The sequence below is a fragment of the Anolis carolinensis genome, chromosome 2, assembly GCF_035594765.1.
Source record: "Anolis carolinensis isolate JA03-04 chromosome 2, rAnoCar3.1.pri, whole genome shotgun sequence".
NCBI classification, from domain to species: Eukaryota; Metazoa; Chordata; class Lepidosauria; order Squamata; family Dactyloidae; genus Anolis; species Anolis carolinensis.
The window spans coordinates 97,015,790-97,036,711 of NC_085842.1; the positions used below are offsets into that span (position 1 = coordinate 97,015,790).

At 41.2% G+C, this 20,922-nt stretch overlaps 1 long non-coding RNA gene across 1 annotated transcript; it reads left to right on the plus strand.

The window, feature by feature from the left end:
* The first annotated feature begins 1,270 nt into the window (after nucleotides 1-1,270).
* LOC134296138 (uncharacterized) lies at nucleotides 1,271-20,481 on the plus strand. The gene is made up of 2 exons (XR_010002713.1): nucleotides 1,271-14,493; nucleotides 16,049-20,481. It is a non-coding gene; the product is annotated as an uncharacterized LOC134296138 (long non-coding RNA).
* Nucleotides 20,482-20,922: the final 441 nt, after the last annotated feature.

The window sequence follows — 20,922 nt, forward strand, 5'->3', positions numbered from 1 at the left end:
GGTGGTTCCCAATGATGTGATGTCACAAGGGTTGGATCCTTATGTTATAGTTCCAAAACAACATGTTTTGAGTGTGTGGGAGACTGAGATAACTATTGTGGATTTCTTGGACTACATCCTAAGCAAATATTGTATAACTCCCACATTGACAGGACAGGTATCCATAATTCAGAAAATATGTCATCTCTAGACATTTTCTAGATTCTCCAGTATGACCCTCTAGTATACCTGGCCAGAAGTCCTTCATTTTAATAGGGTTCACTATTATCAGAGTTTCACATATCCACTCCAAGGAGTATAGGCCCTGTATAACATACAATATCAGTGGCCAGAGGGCTTAGTCCTTTTTGTGGTAATATTAATAATATTCATACATATATACTCATTTTATTGGGTCCAAAGAGCTGTACAGCAGATACTTAGTCATTTACTACATACAGTCACTTGAAAATAGTTAAGTGTAACTGTCTAGATGAACTTGTAATATATTTATTCACCCGTGTTATTGATAAAAATTTGGCAGAACAATGTATCGGCACAGAAAGATCTGAAATCCAGCTACATTCAAACAATTCTTATTGATATTATACTAAAGGTAAAGGTTTCCCCCTGACATTAAGTCCAGTCGTGTCCGACTCTGGGGGTTGGTGCTCATCTCCATTTCTAAGCCGAAGAGTTGGCATTGTCCATAAACACCTCCAAAGTCATGTGGCCAGCATGACTGCATGAAGACCACCTCTTTCTAGTGAAACCTCATTTAACCTTGCAAAAATACTGCCACATAGTCTCATTTAAAAATTCTTAAAATGCCTTTATTACAACGGATTTGCTTTAAATCAGTAATTCCCAAAGCGGGCACTACCGCCCCCCGGTGGGCACTGGAGCAATCCAGGGGGGTGGTGATGGCACCTATTAGGACACGGGAGCGGGGCCAGAGGAGGGGCGGGGCCTCTTCCCAAGTGCCGGAGACAGGGATGAGCACATTAGGTGCCTGTTAGGACACACAGGGAATGGAGGTAGAGGAGTAGGCATGGCTTCTTCCCAAGAGCCCAAGACAGGGCCGAGAATCTATACCTCTCCTGAGGCTCTTGTTGGGACACAGAGGGCGGAGCTAGCGAATGAGGCGGGGCCTCCTTCCAAGAGCCCGAGACAGGGCTGAGCCTCTATACCTCTCCTGAGAGGCCTTTAAGGACTAAAGGGCGGGGCTAGGGGTGGGGCGGGGCCTCTTCCAAAGAGTGCGAGACAGGGCTGAGCCTCTGTATACCTCCCCTGAGGTGCTTGTTAGAACACGGGGGCCGGGTATAGAGGTTCAGCTCTGTCAGGCACTTGGGAAGAGACCCACCCCCCTCCTCTAGCCCCACCCCCTGTGTCCTGGCTGGCACTGCAGGATAGAAGCTCAGCCCTGCCTCAGAACTCGTAACTCTGCCCATCCCAGTCCTGGGATGGGCAGCTGTTTCAGCAATTTGTACTCCCATATAGATCATTCTATCCCATGTTGAAAAACCTAATATTTGACTTAGCACAAGTATTTCCCAAAAACACTTTTTAAAAATTAAGAACACAAAGCTGAAAACAGGCCCCTTCCTCAGAATGGCTCTCAAGGACAATTCTCTCAAGTGTATAGAGCTCATTTCAAGTCTGAACAGTATGAACTCACAGCAGAAGGATGTTTTTGGTAAGTGTAGACCTTCTTTCCCTAGGGGCCTATCAAAATTGCAGTGTTGTAAAAAGCCATGCCTAGAATTCACTTCCAACAGATGCTAGAATATTTAGGGTTATTTCCCAGTAATTTTACTAGAAGTATTTGGGTGGTTTATGGATATTTTGTCTTCAGGGTCATTTACACTACAGCATTGTAGTATTATGACTCCTATGGAATCTGGGATGTAGTTTGGTGAGGCAATAGAGCTCTCTGGCTGAGAACCTGAAATGTCCCTCCCTACACTGCAAATCCCGGGATTCCATAGCATGAAATCAGGGCAGTGAAAATGGAATTATAGCATTATAATTCTATAGAGTGAAGAAATCCCAGATATTACTAATTTTGCTACCATTCTTGCCTCATGTGTCCACCCCCATTTCTCCCTTTAAGGCTGTATCTGCGCTAAGAAAGCAAAGAAAGTTTGTAAATATCACCTCATCCAGCCATAAGTTGCTTTCTCATGCTGTGAACCAGTAATTCCATAAAAGATTGAAAAATCTTATATTTTTAAAGAAATAACATGTAAAACCAATTTTGTTTCTTATTTCTACTGTAAAAAAAATGGTAATGTAATATCTTGACATCATTTTCAAAATTCCTTGGCATTTTTTAAAACAAGTAGATTTGCAATACTTTTATTGTATAGTGTGGAAGGTCCCGCAGCCTCTTATGTTTCCTTAAAGTAAGGAATGAGAATCACATGGCCTTATAGATGTTGCTAAACTGGGATTGTCGTGATTCTTCATTGGCTATGCTGGCTAGGGCTGCTGGGAATTGCAATCCAACAATTTCTGGAGGGCCTCATGATTTCCTACTGCTGCCTTAATTAATCTTTATTTTTCCAAGTTCTCCTGTACTATTAGCGTTTGGGGGAGGAGGCCATTAGTAGCTCACAGGGAATTCACCAACAGCTGTTAAAATGCAGTGGCATTCCAAAAATGTCTGCATAAATGGTAAAAGGATTGTGGGGATTATCACGGAGAGGAAGCAAATCAACATTAGAGATGCCAGTGTTCCACTGAAACGTAGACCAGACTTGTCAGATGTCTTTGAGGATTGGGCTTCCAGAACTGTTTTCTCAGTTGGATCCTTCGCCCAGAGAAAGGAGACAGTCTGATTTGACAGTGAGACCTGATGCTTTCTGCTTCATTAGCAGATCCACAATGTAAGTGACATTCTCCCTTCCCAGAGAAGACAAAAAAATGGAATCCCATTAAGGTGTGATAAAGATCTGAAAGGAATGGTTCTCAGTATCTAAGGTTACATTTTACAGAAAAAGCTTGAAGAGGGAACTCTTTTTTTCTGTCTTCCTCCCACAACACTCCTTGAAATGTCTGCAGTTCCAGAACTGCCTGGTTAAAGCCCAGGGCCAGCTTTGTCAGTAGGGAAACTGAAATTGTCACCCCAGGCAGCAGATTTTGTGTGTCAGCACATTGCCAACATATAACTATGTAGCTTTACTACATGACTATAGTAAAACTACAGCTATTGTAGTTTTAGTGCAAGGAATGGGGAGAAATGATTATGGGACTTTCTAATTTTCTTGTCAAAATATTGTACTCGATTTGGAATGCCATGTGTCTTGAGTACAAGACTCAAGAGTTATTATTTGTGGCTCGGTCATAGGTTACAAAATGCCCTTGGATGACCCTGTTGGAACAAGGCCATTCTGGCTCGAAGTACCTCCAAATACCTGTCTTCTCACGCCCCGTGCCATGACTTCCTCTAGGATAACAGCAGATAAAGAGTGTTTGGGGAGGGGCTCAGCACAGCTGCATCTTAAGTTGTGCTGCCTCAGCTATTCTTGCTGAAGAATCATCCTGCTTAAAGAAGACAGTGCAAACACTGGCCACCTGCCGAAAGCAAACTCTATCCTGCACTAAGGGGAAAAGACACCCGAGCCAAGCTAGAGACTGCCATGCTGACTGCACCCTTGAGACTGGATACTAACTATTCTTTTGTGCACCCCTCTACCTCTCTTAGTTTTCCCAGCTAATCATTGATCTCTCAGCTTTTTGGACTGCTTACTACCATGTGGTTTCTCTCCTCACTCAGTGAATTATGACACACTGCTAGTGAAGACACACTGTAATTAATGACTTTATACAATACCTTCCTTCCAATAAACTTAAGCAAGCATGCATTGCTCTCCCACTTTTTGCATGTTATCCTCCAAACCAGTCATCCTCAAACTGCGGCCCTCCAGCTACTTGGACATCCAACTCCCAGAATACCTGACCAATGAACAAGCTGGGTAGGGCTTTTTGGGAGCTGGAGGTCAAAATAGCTGGAGGACCACAGTTTGAGGATGCCTGCTCCAAACCCTGTGAGGTAGGTCAGGTTGAGTGGTCCAAGGTCACCATTGAGTTTCATGACTTGGTGGATAATAGGTCTGGACCTTCTAAGGCTTTGTTCAACAGACTAACCAACTAGGATTGGATGCTCATTTCTGAGGACATTTTATTCCTTTTTTTAGGTGCAGCCTATGCACTGAAAGGATCGGGCTAGTTAGAACACTAACACTATGTAACACAATTTTAGATCCTGGATTACAAATGTCATTTCCTAATAGGTTCTATCATAAAAACATGGAAAAAGATTATTAAACTACAAAAACCTTGCGTTTGCGGGACATTCCGCAGCACATTTTGATATAGTTTTTCATTTAATAGAGTATCAACCCATTCAACATAGTTTGTGACTGCCACAAAAAGCAAAGTTTCTGGAGTATAGGGTTATTGTATGTTTTCCGGGCTATATGGCCATGTTCCAGAAGTATTCTCTCCTGACGTTTCTCCCACATCTATGGCAGGCATCCTCAGAGGCTGTGAAGACACAATACCTCATAACCTCTGAGGATACCTGCCATAGATGTGGGCGAAATGTCAGGAGAGAATACTTCTGGAACATGGCTATAGAGCCCAGAAAACATACAACAACCCTGTGATACCAGCCATGAAAGCCTTCGACAACACATTTCTGGAGTATAACCACTACTTTCAAACTAAGTACCATGAAATTAAACAGGAAATCACACTTTCAAACCATGAACAGAAATTTTTCAAATTTTGTTACATAGTGTAATTAGCCAAGTTTTTCCATCCCACTTGTCCTAGGCTTCACATCATTGTGTACTTTAAGATCTGTTGACACCTCCATCTCAATCTACTTCCATTTGCCCAATTTTAAGTAAACCATGCTAGGAAATTTTCCAAAAATTGATATGCTCCTGAGAGAGTACCTTCAAGAATCTTTTTTCTAAATATTTTTCTCTGCCACCAGGATGTGGACTTTCTTATGTTTCATACCCAATGTCAGTGAATAAAACCTTATACATATGGTGATCTTACTTTGGAAGAGTACTTAATGGGCACAGAGCGTGTGTTTTGCACAACTACCCTGTTTCCGCTCTCTCTCACACATGCAAACACTTTTACATAAACCACATTACCAGTTAATTACAATGAGTCAAAAAACCAAGGCTATTTCTAAACATGTGCAAAGTAACCAGTAAGGCTTCGCTGGTCACAGAGTGATCTGCATGTGTGTGTATTTGAAAAAAATAGGTAGGTGAGTGAGTGCATGAATTTTGAAGCACACATGGTGTGGGTGGCTTTTTTATTTTTTTTATTTTTTTTACCCCACTTTTCTTCCAATATAGAGACTCAAGGTGTATAACAATAAATTTTTTTATTGTGTCAGAAGTGACTTGAGAACATACTGCCAGTCGCTTCTGGTGTGAGAGAATTGGCCATCTACAGAAAAGTTGCCCAAGGGACATTCGGATGTGTTACCATCCTGCTGGGAGGCTTCTCTCATGTCCCTGCAAGCTAGAGCTGACAGGCAGGAGCTCACCCCATCCATGGATTCAAACTGACAACCTTCAGGTCAGCAACCCAACCATCAGGTCAGCAGTTCAGCCAACACAAGGGTTTAACCCATTGCACCATCGCAGCTCCCACAATAAATATGATACAATGCTAATTAAAAGAATGTAAAAGCATATGCATGCATACACACACACACACCTTAAAATCCCTTGTTTCATTATGAAGCTACTACTATTTCATGTGCCTTTGAAATCTTCTCTCTGCATCTGATGATCCTGGTCTGGTGCCTCTCCTCCAGATGTCTTGGACCACAATGGCAAAGCTGGCTGGCAATGGTGGGAGTTGTAGTACAATACACATGGATGTTACTATGCTGGGACAGAGTTTTAAAAGATTTAAACTTGAGCTACTAGAATTCTCCAGCTAGTATACAAAACAGTCAAGCTGAGTACCAAATGCAAAAGTGAATCTATTAATTCAGCAGGGGAGAAAGAGGAGAAGATGGAATCTTGCCCTTCTCATAGATTCAAACAAAAGCAAACTACCGTCACTACTTCTAACTTGTGTGTTCTTCTTTATTAATAGCTTTTGCTATCCCAACAATATTCTGTTTTCTTTGGTCCACATGTGGCCCAGTTTTCATCTGTGGAAATATTGGAAGCTATGCATCAACAGAGCTGAGAAATATACATTCAGGTATGAATCTCATGATGAACAATAATTTCTTGGCTTAGATAGCTGGAGAATCAGAAATCCCACAGAAGGTTAACACACCTTTGGCCAAGTCTAGCCCAGATCGTCTCAATAGTCCACTTCTGTATCAAGTGTGTTTTCCCATAGCCCTGAAGTATTTTACCAAGAATCAAAAGAAGTTGGAAACTTGACAAAGTGCCCTGGCTAAGCCTCCTATGCTTTAGTGGTACGGGCTGGCCTTTGTCCTTCCTGAAAGAGATCCTGTGGCTCCTAAGATGCTTCCTGCTGCAGCTGCTGGATCCCCAGACACAGAGATGCTAATCAGCTCTCTTGAAGGAGATACATTCTATCTTCTAAACAAGAGCTAAAAGACTGCAGGGCTTTGCTTGCCCTTTCGCAAAGTTTACTGTTCAATCACACACACAGATCCCCCTGTATCTCCGCATCTCACTTTGTCCCTCTACACAGCTGAATAAAACCCCACATTTTCTGTTTTGAACTGGAATATATGGCAGTGTGGACTCAGATAAGCCAGTTCAAAGCAGATATTGTGGGATTTTCTGCCTTGATTTTCTGGGTTATAGGGCTGTGTTGAAAGGCCTTTGACTTCTTTTCTTCCTTTCTTTCTGTGAAATAATAAAAAAGAATCCTGTTTTTGAAAGAAAGAAAACCCTCAGTTTGAATGGCTTGACTTTCTGCAACAAGAGCCTGAAGCCAAGTTTCAGGCCAGCTCAGACAAATCACTGAGGCAAAGGGAAGCTGCACAGCAGACCTTTCGTGGCACTCTTGCATTCCACAGTAGCAGAGATTTCTGCTTCTTCCTCTTCCAACCTTTTATTTTTAACTTTGTCCTGACCAGGTTTTCCTGAGTCTTTTATAGGGTTCCTTCAAAATAAAAATATTTGCATACCTGCTGGCATGTTTATAGGTGTCCACATCAATTAAGGCTATTCATAAGATACTTTCTTACTCATTTTAGTTTCTATATTAGGAGAGTCCAGCACAAGAATCTTGCCCAACCTGGGCTGGCAAGGCTACTGCAGATACACACTGTGATGGCCAGAAGACAGTGTCTGCATGTGTTTGCCCCAAAAAGTTTGAAAATACAGTTAAATTAGGAGAGTGGTCAGGCCACAAGGGAAAGGGGCACAAGGCATAAGATTGTTAAAGAGTTTGTTTACCTGGTGAGAAAAATATATATATTCTATACATACACACACACTAGCCATGGTAAACCAAATCACATCAACTAGTCATCGTAAATACTAAAGTTTTATATACCTTAATTGGCCTTCCTCCTTTTTTCCTTTAAAATATTTTTGTAGCAGCCTTCCTCTGAAGTTGCTCATAGCCCTTGAGATATATCAAAGCAGGGAAGGACAAGGTGAAGCATGCTGGTCCCGAACCTTTTCTCCCCAACCTAAAGCCTTCAAGATGCCCCAAAGTCCCATAACTTTCCAACCCCTAAAAGCTTCCCTTTGCCACCACTCAGTTGCCCTTGAGTCAATCTGAATACAAAGGTCTCAGTGGACAGTCAATAGAGAGAAAGGTAGCCTAAAATCTTTTTGAAAGCCATAAACTGGAAGCAGCCATCAAGGAGGCCCCCATTGGGTCATATTGAATGTTTACCATGTGTAAACCGCTCTGAGTCCCCATGGGAGATAGAGCGGCATATAAATAAAGTTTGTTGTTGTTGTTGTCATCAAAATGCTTGTGCTGGGAGCAGAAGTGAGAGAAGGTTGGCCTTTCAATTGTCTCAAAGCCCAGACAGGCTCATATTAACTGGAGCGAATTACAGGGCGCGTTCAACACCTCTGTTTAAGGAGCTCCACTGGTTGCCATTTATTTTCCGGGCCCAATTCAAGGTGCAGGTTATCACCTACAAAGCCCTAAACGGTTTGGGACCCACCTACCTTAGAGACCGCATCTCCCTCTATGAACCCACACGTTTTCTTTGCTCATTGGGGGAGGCCCTTCCCTCGCTCCCACCACCCTCACAGTCACGGTTGGTGGGGACGAGAGAGAGGGCCTTCTCCGTCGTGGCCCCCCGGCTTTGGAACTCTCTACCTAGAGAGATCAGGCAGGCCCCTACCCTCCTCTCCTTCCGGAAGAGCTTAAAAACCTGGTTCTTCCAAAAGGCCTTCAATGTTTAATTGTTGCTGGATTGATCTATCTGTCCATTCCATAATAGTCCCATTGTTGTTGTCTTGTCATTTTATACCGCACTTTATTGTCCATTCAACTATGAAATTTCCTTTCCCCATTTCGTAATACTCTGCATTTTGCCTGGGATCTACGACTTAGTCTCCTGTTTTTAATACTGTATCCTGCTTGTTGATTTTAATGATTGTTTTTATTGATGTTGATGTTTTTTACTGGAATAATTGTTTTATTGCTTTGTTACTGTTATTTGTTTGTTTTATCAGGCCAGGCCCCATGTAAGCCGCCCCGAGTCTCTTCGGGGAGATGGGGCGGGGTATAAAAATAAAGTTATTATTATTATTATTATTATTATTATTATTATTATTATTATTATTATTATATTATCCAATACTAATCAATAATGCCCTTCCAATAGCTATTCTTCAGACCAGTTGGTTCTATGTTGATTCTTGATTACTGTAATCTTATTCGCCACTACTATTCATAGCATAGCAAGAAGCATCTAAATGCAATAAAGGGGTTAATTCAGAGTGCGGTAATTACTCAACATCCCATCCAGCATGAAGGCCCTTGAAACCATAAATATCTAAAGTGATTTAACAACTTTCCTCAAGTGTTTTTCCATTTCTCTTAAAGTGGTTTCTGTTACAAGTCTATTATCTAGTTGTACTATTCATATCTCTCTCAAAAGTTTTAGGATAGCAATTAGAGACATTAACATCGATCCACTTCAAATTATCTGTGTTGCACAGGAACGTCTATAGGATGATACAGGCGGCAGAATGCTTTACAGATGTTCTTCTCTTCTTCCTCTCTCTCCTCCTCCTCCTCTTTCTCCTCCTTCCCATCATCATCTAGCATAACTATTGTTAAAAAAAGTACAAAAAAGGGGGACTTTACCTAGCAACAAAATTATTGTTAATTTCCTATGAATAGGAAATCACTCAGTCACTTTTTAATCAGCAGCTCTACTCGGATCTTGCAAATACTGGGCTTTTTAAAATTGAGTCTAACCACCTATAACACACTTTTCCTTTTCAAGTGTTCCAGAAGCCATGAAAGACTGGAAATAATGTTAAATGCAAGAGATCCATCCTATGTTGAAACATTGATTTCTTTCCAAAGAAATTTGACCTGAAGGCATTAATGAGATGTATAGGATTCACGAGGCTTTTCGGATGTTGCTGGATTACAAGTCCCAGTGACCTTAGTAGCCAGCATTGCCAGTGGTGAGAAATGCTGGCTGGCAGATGTAATCCAACATCTGAAGGGCCAAAGGAATCAACAACATAAGAATTATAGAAAAACAATTAAAATTTAATCATAATCCTTTACCTAGGATATTTGTAACAAAATATAGAAATAGAGATGTAAATGAAAAGCAGCTTATGGTTTTTGATGCCAGAGGTAAATGCTATTGTTGAACACTACTTCCCTGAGAACTTCTGTCCCCTGCACTGGCTTCCTTGTAGTTATCATAGCATTTTTATTTCTTTTTTGTTTTTAGTATTTTTATTTTATTTATATTTATGTTGGTAGTCAATTTGTAGAGTGTTGTTGTGTACCTTCAAAACATTTCTGTCATTCTTGAGTCTTTTTTTAGAGTTCCTTCAAAATAAAAAGATTTGCAGACCTGCTGGCATGTTATGGAGTTTTCTTTGCAAGCTTTATGGGGGGGAGGGGGGGGCAAGAGGCGTTGCCACTGTCTTTGCCTGAGGCTGAGAGAGTGTGACTTTCCCAGGATCACCCAATCTCTGAGTAGAGATTTGAACTCTGGTATCCCAGAGTCCTAGTCTGACACTCAAATGACTCCTAACACTGTCACTTTTGTAACTGCTGATTATATATGGGGAGGAAACCTCAAAGGAAGCCACCTTGTCCTAAATCAGATTGACCAGTATTGTCAACTCTGACAGGCAGCCATGGTTCTCCAGGGTTTCAGAAAAGACTATGGCCTAGTTTAACCTGAGATCTTTGGTATTTCTAGTCTCAAGTAATTTCTCACTTAAACACTCACAATGTCCAGCCCTACTTAACTTCCAAAATCAGACAAGATGAGTTATGTTGAGAATGGCTAATAAACTCCTCAGGGAGATAGGATGGGATATAAATAAAGTTTATATTATTATTTATGCAGCAGGATAATAAAGCTGGTTAATATCCAGGATAATAAACCCAGAAACTTAGTATTGTGTTTAGAATTCTGAGTTCCAAAATTAAGAATATAGATCGTGAGATGCAAGCTTTAGGAAGAAATCAATTCATTTGAAATGCGGTGCTGGAGGAGAGTTCTCTAGACACTCTGAATGGCTAGAAACATAAATGAATGTGTCTTAGGGTAAATCAGGCCTGAACCTTGCCTAGAAGCCAAGATGACTATAATTAAGCTATCGTATTGTAAAGATAAAAAGATAGGACTCATTAGAAAAGAAATTGGGTTTTGGGAGGATTGAAGGCAGCAGGAAAAGAGGAAGACCATATTGCAGGTAGATAGACCCAGTCAAGAAAGCAATGACCCAGAGTTTGGAGGACCCCAGTAGACTGTTGATGACAGATGACTTGGAAGGTTATAATTCACAGGACTGCCATAGATTGATGTTAACCAAACAGCAATTAACAACAGTCTTTTTCTTGCTTAAGGCTATAGCCAACTCTTCTAGCTTTCCTAGATATACAATAGACATCTTGGAGGGGATCATCTGTTCCTAGTCTAGGACATTACAATACATAAAGGTATGAATCAAGCAATTGAGCTGGCACAAACATTACATCATGAAATCGGTGTCAGTTCAGTTTTCATGTACTCTTCCTTACCCTGTTCCAGCACCATCCCCTTTCCACAATTTCTCATCCTACCTTAACTTTTCTCCTTAAATGTGTTAGTGTCATTGGCAATGCACATTTTTAAAGTGCAGACAGATGTCCAATTACAAAAGCAGCAAAAGTAGAGTTTTGTTGGGGGTTTTTTTTAACTTTTCTTTTAAATGCAGTGAAATCAAATAAGCTGTCTGGTTGGCTTCTGGGGCTGAAGCTATTCTCGAATGCTTGGTGCCACTGTTATTATTTCATGGTTTCCTCTTGCTTTCCTTTATTTAATTCAGCAGCTCTTTGTGGCCCAAGAAGCCAATAAAAACAGCCACGTGGCACACTCAGAATTCCATGCCTGGGCCTTTAGTTGTTGGCACTTTAATGAGAAAAGAACTATTATGGTTTACAACTCTAAGGGTATTTTGAGTTATTCTGCTCCAAAGTAACTCTTCCCCCAAACTTTGCTTGCAGTGGTGCTGAGCCTGACATATTATGAGGAAATGGGTGTAGAATGTGTATATTTTAAAAAGGAGTATGTGATTAATAATATGTCCCCTTCCAACTCTCCAGAATTGACAAGGAAGGTCCCAATTCATACTCTGCCATGTCGCATTTTCAGCTGCTTTTAAAATATTGGAGCTTTTCGTCTTCTCCTCTTACTTTCCTACTTTCTCTTCAATTTACTTTAACTGTTATAAGCTGAGCTGAAAGTGCAAAAGTCTACATTCAACTCAGTAGGGTGGAGGGAAGAGGAGGCAGCAAAATCCTGACATTTTCAGATTCAGGCAAAAGCAAACTGCTGCAGTCTCTTCTAGCTTGGCTGTTCTTCCTCAAAAACCTCACCATCTTGGCCATATTCTGATATTGTTTGGCCAAACATTTTCCAGTTTTCATCTGTAAAATGTTGAAGGTTACTCAAGGCAGGCAGAAATCAGCCAGTAATGCTGCCATTTCATCACAGTTTTCCCTCCTCGACAGTCTAAGGTTGCATTCACCTATGATACCACAAAGTTACATTGGTCCTATCCACATGACACTTTATACAATAGTGTTATTAATACACCTGAACTGCCATGGTTACATCTTAGAGAATCTTAGGTTTTATATTTTGGTACCTCACTGGAGTTCTCTGAGAATTCTGAAAAATATTTATTTCATTCTTTCTGTAACAAACAACAAAACTCAGGATTCACAGGATGGGGCCATAAAGGTAAATGTGAAATCATAGTGCTATAATTACTATCCTATCTGATTTGTCATCATAGAATCATAGAGTTGGAAGAGACCTCATGGGCTATCCAGTCCAATCCCCTGTCAAGAAGCAGGAAAGTCACATTTAAATCACCCCCGACAGATGGCCATTCAGCCTCTGCTTAAAGTCTCCAAAGAAGTCTCCACCACACTCCGAGGCATAGAGTTCCACTGCCAAACTGCTCTCACAGTGAGGAAGCTCTTCCTAATATTCAGGTGGAGTCTTCTTTCCTGTAGTTTGAAGCCATTGTTCCGTGTCCTAGTCTGCAGGGCAGAAGAAAACAAGCTTGCTCCCTCCTCCCTATGACTTCCCCTCGCATATTCATACATGGCTATCATGTCTCCTCTCAGCCTTCTCTTCAGCAGGCTAAACATGCCCAGCTCTTTAACCCGCTCTTCATAGGGCTTGTTCTCCAGACCCCCTCTAGTCTCCCTCCTTTGGAAACTTTCCAGCTTGTCAATATCTCCCTCCAATTACGGTGCCCAGAATTGGACACGGTATTCCAGGTGTGATCTGACCAAGGCAGAATAGAGGGGTAGTGTGACTTCCCTGGATCTGGACGCTATACTCCTATTTGTGCTGGCCAAAATCCCATTGTTTTGTTTTGTTTTTTGCTGTCACATCACATTGTTGGCTCAAGTGAGGCTGGGGGGGACGAGAGACAGGTCCTTCTCGGTTGTGGCTCCTCGGCTGTGGAACTCCCTCCCCAGTGACATCCGGCAGGCTCCATCCCTTTTGGGGTTCAGGAAGAAGCTGAAGACCTGACTATGCACGCAAGCGTTTAATGAATGAACTCAGTTAGCGTAGACATGGATTGGATTAAGGCTCTTGCACAAGGTCTGATGGATATTGGCACAAATATTCTTTTATATATTGTATATTGCTATGTTTTTTTAACTATTTTTAACTGTTTTAATTCTTATTTTATTGTATTATGATGTACTGGTAGTGATCCTGCCAGTTGTGTAAGCCGCCCTGAGTCCCCTTGAGGAGAAGGGCAGGGTAGAAATATCGGAAATAAATAAATAAAATGTTTAACTTGTTGTCTGTGAGGACTCCAAGATCTTTTTCACATGTATTGTTGTCGAGCCAGGCGTCCCCCATTCTGTACCTTTGCATTTCATTTTTCCTGCCTAAGTGGAGTATCTTGTATTTGTCCCTGCTGAAGTTCATTTTGTTAGTTTTAACCCATCTCTCTAATTTATTAAGATCGTTTTGAATTCTGATCCTGTCTTCTGGAGTATTAGCTATCCCTCCCAATTTGGTGCAAACTTGATGATCATGCCATCTAACCCCTCATCTAAGTAATTAATAAAGATGTTGAACACAACCAGGCCCAGGACAGACCCCTACTTATGGCACTCAACTCGTCACTTCTTTCCAGGATGAAGATGCATTGGTGAGCATCCTTTGGGTTTGTTCACTTAGCCAATTACAGATCCACCTAACCATAGTTTTGCCTAGCCCACATTAAATAGTTTGTTTGCCAGAAGGTCATGGGGGGCCTTGTCGAAGCCCTTACTGAAATCCACGTACGCTACATCCATGGAATTCCCTGCATCAACCCAGCATGTAACTCTATCAATCCACTCCTTTAGGCTTCACACAAATCTACCATTTGCCAAAATATACTATCCTATGCTTTTCTTTTCCATTTCTGACCAGATAGCTTAACCGTTGGTTCGTCCCATTGAATACCAAGGGACAATTGTGATCTCTTGGTATCCAATTTCTTAGTCAATATGTTCATCAATTATCTTTTGTTGTGCAATATGCCCTGCCTATCTTCTTTTTGCCTCCTAGATTTCGTTGACCACGTCACGGACCCAAGTTCTTTGACACAGCTCTTTATTGCTGATTTTGTCTCTTATTGTCATGCCACAAATCCTTCTTTCCCTTGCTCTCTGAGTCACCAACAGTTTTTCCTTCTCTAACTATGTTGTTGCCCATGTTTCAGATGCATATAACATTGCCGGTAAAACTATAGTGTTGAAAATATCTGCTCTGACCTTCATTGGCAACTTATCAACTTTTAAGTTGTCCAGGTTTGTGTCCTTTTGAATCTTAAAAGAAAAAATATCCCCAGAGTGACAGAGTGGGCATCATGAGGCAATACGTCTGTTCCTTATATTTCGGGTCCATTCTGCAAAAACAGTATTGTTCAGAATCTCTTGAAAAAAATGACCACTAAATAACATTTTCCTTCTACACAAACTGAAGCCTAGTCTTCTAGGATCCCAAGAGGAAAGGCAGTCTGCCAACTCCCTGACACATCAGCCTGTGAGCAGAGTGACCTGCTTTCCAGTCCAGATGCAAGCTATCACTTGGACAGAAACAGATGTAGGAGAGATTAGATCTTTCCCTCTCTTCCCAGAAAGATATTCTGAATTCTATTTGGGGCTTCTTCTTGAAAGAAAGGGGAGAGAGATACAGAAAACATGTATATCTTCCTTTGATTTAGTTGCTAACACGTTAAAAAACAGAAATAAAATTCAAAAGGACTTAGCTGAATAAAATCCCACATTATCTACTTAGAACTGGAATATATGGCAGTGTGAACTCGGATAACCCAGTTCAAAGCAAATATTGTGGGATTTTCTGCCTTGATATTCTGGGTTATATGACTGTGTGGAAGGGCCCCTAGATAAAATAGAAACATGGGCAGAAGATAATAAAATGAATTTTAATTACCAGGAGATACAAATGAAAAATTCTATGTTAAGGCAACAAAAACATATGTTCAAAGTGGTAAGAAGAGACTGGGTGGGAACAAAACATATTTCCCTTACTTCCATTTCCTATGGTCAGAGTCTGAACTACCATGAGTCTAGGGACCTCTTCACATGGGCCATTTTTGGCCCCATTTTGCTGCTTTTATGCATGATAAGAACGGGGCCTGCTGTGCGCCATCTCATGATGCATGACAGGCTCCACCCACATTCCTCCCAAAGTGGAAGGGAAGTGCTGAAAAGTGCTTTCTACTCCATTATGGGGAGTAAAGCATAGTTTGGGTAGCTCCGATGGATAACTCCTCCACTTTTTGCTGTGTGATAGCAGAAAGGGCAGTGGGCAATGCACTTTGCCGCCCTTTCTACCATCTGATGGGGGGAGGGAAAGGGTGCCAAAGCACCCTCTTGCTCCCTCCATATGATGAGGGGAGGAGGCGGGGCTTTGCGCACCATAAGCCACCCCGTGTGCTTTCCCTTTCACTGGTGATTGCTGACATAACTGCACGGCCTGAAAGAGCTCCTAAGAAAGATAGCCATCTTAAGCAGCAGATGGAGGCAGGGAAAAGTGGATGTGACCTGCCCTGAACCTTTCCCCCTAAGGTGGTCGTGTCCTCTGCCCTTCAGAGGTATCTGATCAAGAATATGTAATTAGCACAAAAAGTTTCTGTGTGTCATGAAAAGTTTCAGTTGTTAATCCCTGCAACAATATATGGTAAGATCAGACTCAGACATATTTTCCTTGCCATGCTGCCTTCCACATCTCCTTCCCAGCAATATATCTTCCTCCTCCTCCATTACTTCCTGTCCATCAACAAAACAGATTTTCCCACTCCATGGCTAAGTCAATAACACTCTATTTTTAATTCCTCAGAAGATGAAAAGCAAACACAGATGTGCTTCAGAGATCCCGAGAGAACCATATGTTTTGTAAGATTTGCTTGGAAAACTACAAACTGAAGAACCCCATTTGTGCTGTGCAGAAAAACAGGTCTCCAACCTTTAAATTTGTTTGGAATGGAAAAAACACTGAGACATAACTGCAGGAGAGGCTTATGGGCGCTTCTCACAAGAAAATGACTTTCAAAAACAGGTTCTGTAAATGTAGAAAAAATGTGCTTAAATTCAGAGCAGGAAAGGAGGCAAGTAGCTTTGGAAGTGACCTTGAGATATTCTGCTTGTAAGTCCTCCTCCAAAAGGGATGAACATATGTATCAGCATATGCAGAACCAGAGACAATAGCTGGTGATGCGCCATCACTTTAGTATTGTAATGTAGTAGTTGTTGTATGTCTTCTAGTTGTTTTCTATGAACAGCTACCCCCCATGAGCTTTCATGGCTAAGTGAACCCTGGTCTCCAGAGTTGTAGTCCAACACTCAAACCATTATACCATGTTGAAATGAGGGACAAGCCCCTGGAGTAGATGCCTAAGGTCACAATATGTATTACAATGTATATTTATTGTGTATACATTTGAACAAAAAATAATTATTTCCTCAAGGGAGGGAGCTAGTGTGGTGTAGTGGTTTGAGCATGACTCTGGAGATCAGGGTTTGAATCCCTTCTCAGCCTTGGAAACTCAGTGTGTGACCTTGGGCAAAGCTTAGTTTTTCAATCTCCAAGGAAAGCAATGGCCATTTCCTCAGAACGAATCTTGTCATGAAAACTCCATTAGGACCACCATAAATTGGAAATGAATTGAAGGCAGGCAACAACAAATTTCTTCAAAAATGTCAGGGCCCTAAGCTTGCAAGACCTAATAGTTGATGGCAGAGCGACTTGGAGCTTTCAATTCATAGGGTTACTATACGTTGAATTCTACTGACAGTTAACAACAATTTCCTCTTACTTGGAAGAAACAAATATGCAGCTTGAACTATTGAAAAGCAAATCAAGGTACACTTAAACTGAAGAATTAATTACCTTGGGAAGTTGTAAGGGGCAAAACTATAATTCTATTCACAAAAAATGCCATCAGTTGCTACTAACTGCTAGCCAAGGAATTGGCCTATTGTGCTTGAGGATATCTAAGTGAGGTCAAATTTAGAATAAGGACCACGGTTATGGAGGATCCTGCCCAATGAGCATTATGCTATACCTGATTTCCCCCAATTGAAACACTCTCACCAAGGCTGAAAGCAACAGAGGTTTATTCACAATCTGGCCAGAAGGGATACATGCAAGCCTAGCGCCAAAAATATATGCATACAAAGTATGCAAATATATGAATACAAAGACATGAGACTTTATACACTTGACAGCTATTCAAACCTTTCTGCTCTGTCTGCTCCCCTTCCTGATTGGCCAAAGGAGGGGCTGGCTTGGATCCTCACCCTGATTGGCTGGTGTTCTGGTGATGTTGCTGGCTCCAGCTCTCCTGGAAAGAGGTAAGCCCCAAAAAGTCCATGTCCATATTGGGAGATTTAAGTGAGTCCTTGACTGGTTTAATTGTTATGATATTGGACGATGAGGAAGTTTCCTGGGAAAGCTGAGGGCAAGGAAAGCATTTCATTTCTTTTGACTTTGGTGTCCTTGGCAAACTATAATTCTTGGGGTGGGTGTGCTATGTTTGACAACATAAGGAGGGTGAAGGCAAGCAGGAGTTCTTTATTTGAGGCTTGATACAGATACATAATAAACAACCTATCAAGGAAACATCAGTACAAGCATTATGCTTAACACACAACCACTTAAATTGAAATTCAGGAGACAGCTATGTCAGGTTCTCCTGCATGCCAGGGGGTTGGACTGGGTGGCAGGCATGTAGCCGGGGGGGGGGGGGGGGCGGCTTGAGGGGCTTCAGCCTGCCCCCCCCCCTAAAATTCTCAAGGTGATCCACGAGAAGGCCTTACATTTATTATTTAAACTGTTAATGTTTATTCATATCATGATCTGATCACCATGCTCAATATATCCCATATGCATGAGGGTATTGGGATAACAATACAAAAGGTTTGCTAGGGTAGACCCTCTCCCGCTCAGACTCAGCCACCCCCCCCCCCCCCCCGAAACAAAATCCCAGCCCCTCCTGAAACAAAATCCTGGCTACGGGCCTGCTGGGTGGCCTTGTGGTCTCTTCCAACTGTATGATTCTATGACTCTAAACATACCTAAATCAGTAATCAATCCACTAAACTCACTGGGCATGCACACACTTGGGCCAGGGTTCTTTTAAAACTTCTAAATGCATATGTAAAAGACTAACTCTGTAAACACAGTATAGTAGAGTCTTACTTATCCAACATTCGCTCATCCAACGTTCTGGATTATCCAACGCAGTCTGTCTCCCACCCAGATCCACAGCTGTTTCTCTTGCCAGCAAGGACTGAACTTTTTACAGATTTAATTTTCGACAGTGTTGTTACTGTAAGTTCATTTTATGCAATTCTATCTTCATTTGTAGTCAATTTGTTAGTAGCCAATGTTTTTGTAGTCAATGTTTTCAATACATTGTGATGTTTTGGTGCTAAATTTGTAAATACAGTAATTACTACATAACTTTATTGTGTATTGAACTGCTTGTTCTGTCGATTTGTTGTAAAACATGCTGTTTTAGTACCTAATTTGTAAAATCATAATGTAATTTGACGTTTAATAGGTTTTTCCTTAATCCCTCTTTATTATCCAACATTTTCGCTTATCCAACGTCCTGCCGAGTGAGACTCTACTGTATTAACACAATGGTTTGGAAATCCTGGTTTTGACTGCAATGTCCTGTTGGCCATTGTGGCTAAGATATCTTTCATACTACACAACCGTAGTACATTGATAATCTTTTAACTGTTATATCTGCATCCTGTAAAATTCTGGGATCTGTAATTTGAGGAGCTACCTAATTTCTATGTGTCAGACTTGTAAATGCTCCCCTAACTCTAAAAGGAGGAATTATTGGACAGTTTGGAATGGCTCAGCGTGGTTCTGGGAGCTGTGGTCCACAGAGGTAAAATCCAATTTTTGACAAAGCTAAGCATGCTACAGAGACTGAAGAATGTTGGTGCTGACTGGAAAAGTTCCCCTGGGAGATGTTCCAGCTGAACGTGGCCTTCCTTCCTTCCTGAGCTGAGCTTTGGACTTACACAACCCCTTTCTGCAGCAGCACCACACCCGTTCTAAGCCAGGCACGTGTCCCCGGGCTGCAGGAGGCTGCCAGATGCACAGGAAGGAGGGAAGGGAGTTCACACACAGAGACACATCAGCAAGCAGTCCGGCATCAGTGTTGTCCTCACCAACTAAAATCACAGTCAGAAGAGACCACAAGGACTGATTGCAAAATAAAAGAGAATGGGGCCATGCTTTCTTTAAAAATAGGTTTTAATAGCAATGAACTTTAATAATGAGACAAATAAAAGAGTTCAGTATCTTGAAGGACATTTCAAGCTTTTAAAATTTCTTTATCAGACCTTCCATCTTTTTGAACTCTTATCTACCAACACAAGTGACCCACCACACAGTTTTGTATTGAACAGATACAGCAACCATTCACAGAAATAAAATAAAATAATAAAAATTCCAGATTTACTGAAATGTATCAGGTAATTTTTGCTGCCACAATATTCAACATAAAGGTGTTGAATAAGAGAAAGGCCAGAAAAATAGTTTTTGAGATGGCACAGAAATGCCAAGCATCCATGTCAAAATATTATATAGGAGTTGTGTTTTGTTGTATTTTTGATGCTTTGGTTTGTCTTCTCTGAAAAATAAGACTCATTAACATTTCACTATCCTACAGGATAACTAAAAGTATGCAAACTCATTTGGCTTGAAAGTCATTTTCTCTTTCCCTGGTGATACAGCAGCTTTTCTTGTAAAGACTTCTCTCCCACATAGGATACCAGTTGGTTTATTTATAAGACTGGAGCCTCCCATAAGGGCATCTGAAAAACATGAAAGCAAAATCAAAACATTTAGATACCAGACAGATTCATCATGATCAAACAGTGATTTGATCTTGTACCTTGTTCAGTGTTTCTTTTAGACATTATTTCAATCATACCCTTCTTTTTCCTACTGAACCTCCATGTCTCCCACAAGTCAGTACAGTAATTTTAGAGTGCAGTAATTCTAGGTTAGGTAATTTTAGACCTTGAATTAATCATTTTCAGGTGGCATTGTATATTATTTCAGCTGTCACTAACATATCTGTCTTCCTACTCCAGACACACATATATTTCAGTTAATGAAGTAGACATGTTCCTGAATGTGTTTCAGCTAATCTTTGTGTCAGAATGAAAGACATGCATGTGTGAAATGAAATAACTGTATCAGATACCCTTTGTGTGAATAAAAAAATTGAAATCCTCTAAAGACTACTTCAGGACTTCTTTCGAAATGCATCCAGGGATGATTTTTTATTGCACCAATTTCCTTTTTGTTATAATTTCCATTTGGTGACTAAACTCATGTGTTTTTAACATTTGAGGCAGCTGGTGAGGAGGCCTATCTGCTGTCCCCTTTTCTCCCCATTTTGCTGTTCACACAAACTCAGTAATGGATTTGCAGGCAGCTGCTGTTTAATCTACTTGTTGGATACAGGCACACACAGTGACTGTAGGATTGGCTAGAGTACGCACCCATTATTTCCCAGCTCAAGCCTTCTTGCATTGTTTACTGCTGATATACTGCTGAAACCTGAGCCCAAAAGTCTGTGTTCACCCAATCCTCCTTCACAACCCCCACACTGCTGATGTTGCTAAAAAGAAACCCTTCTAACTTGACAGAGGACAAGAAGGACAGGGGTGACTAGGCAA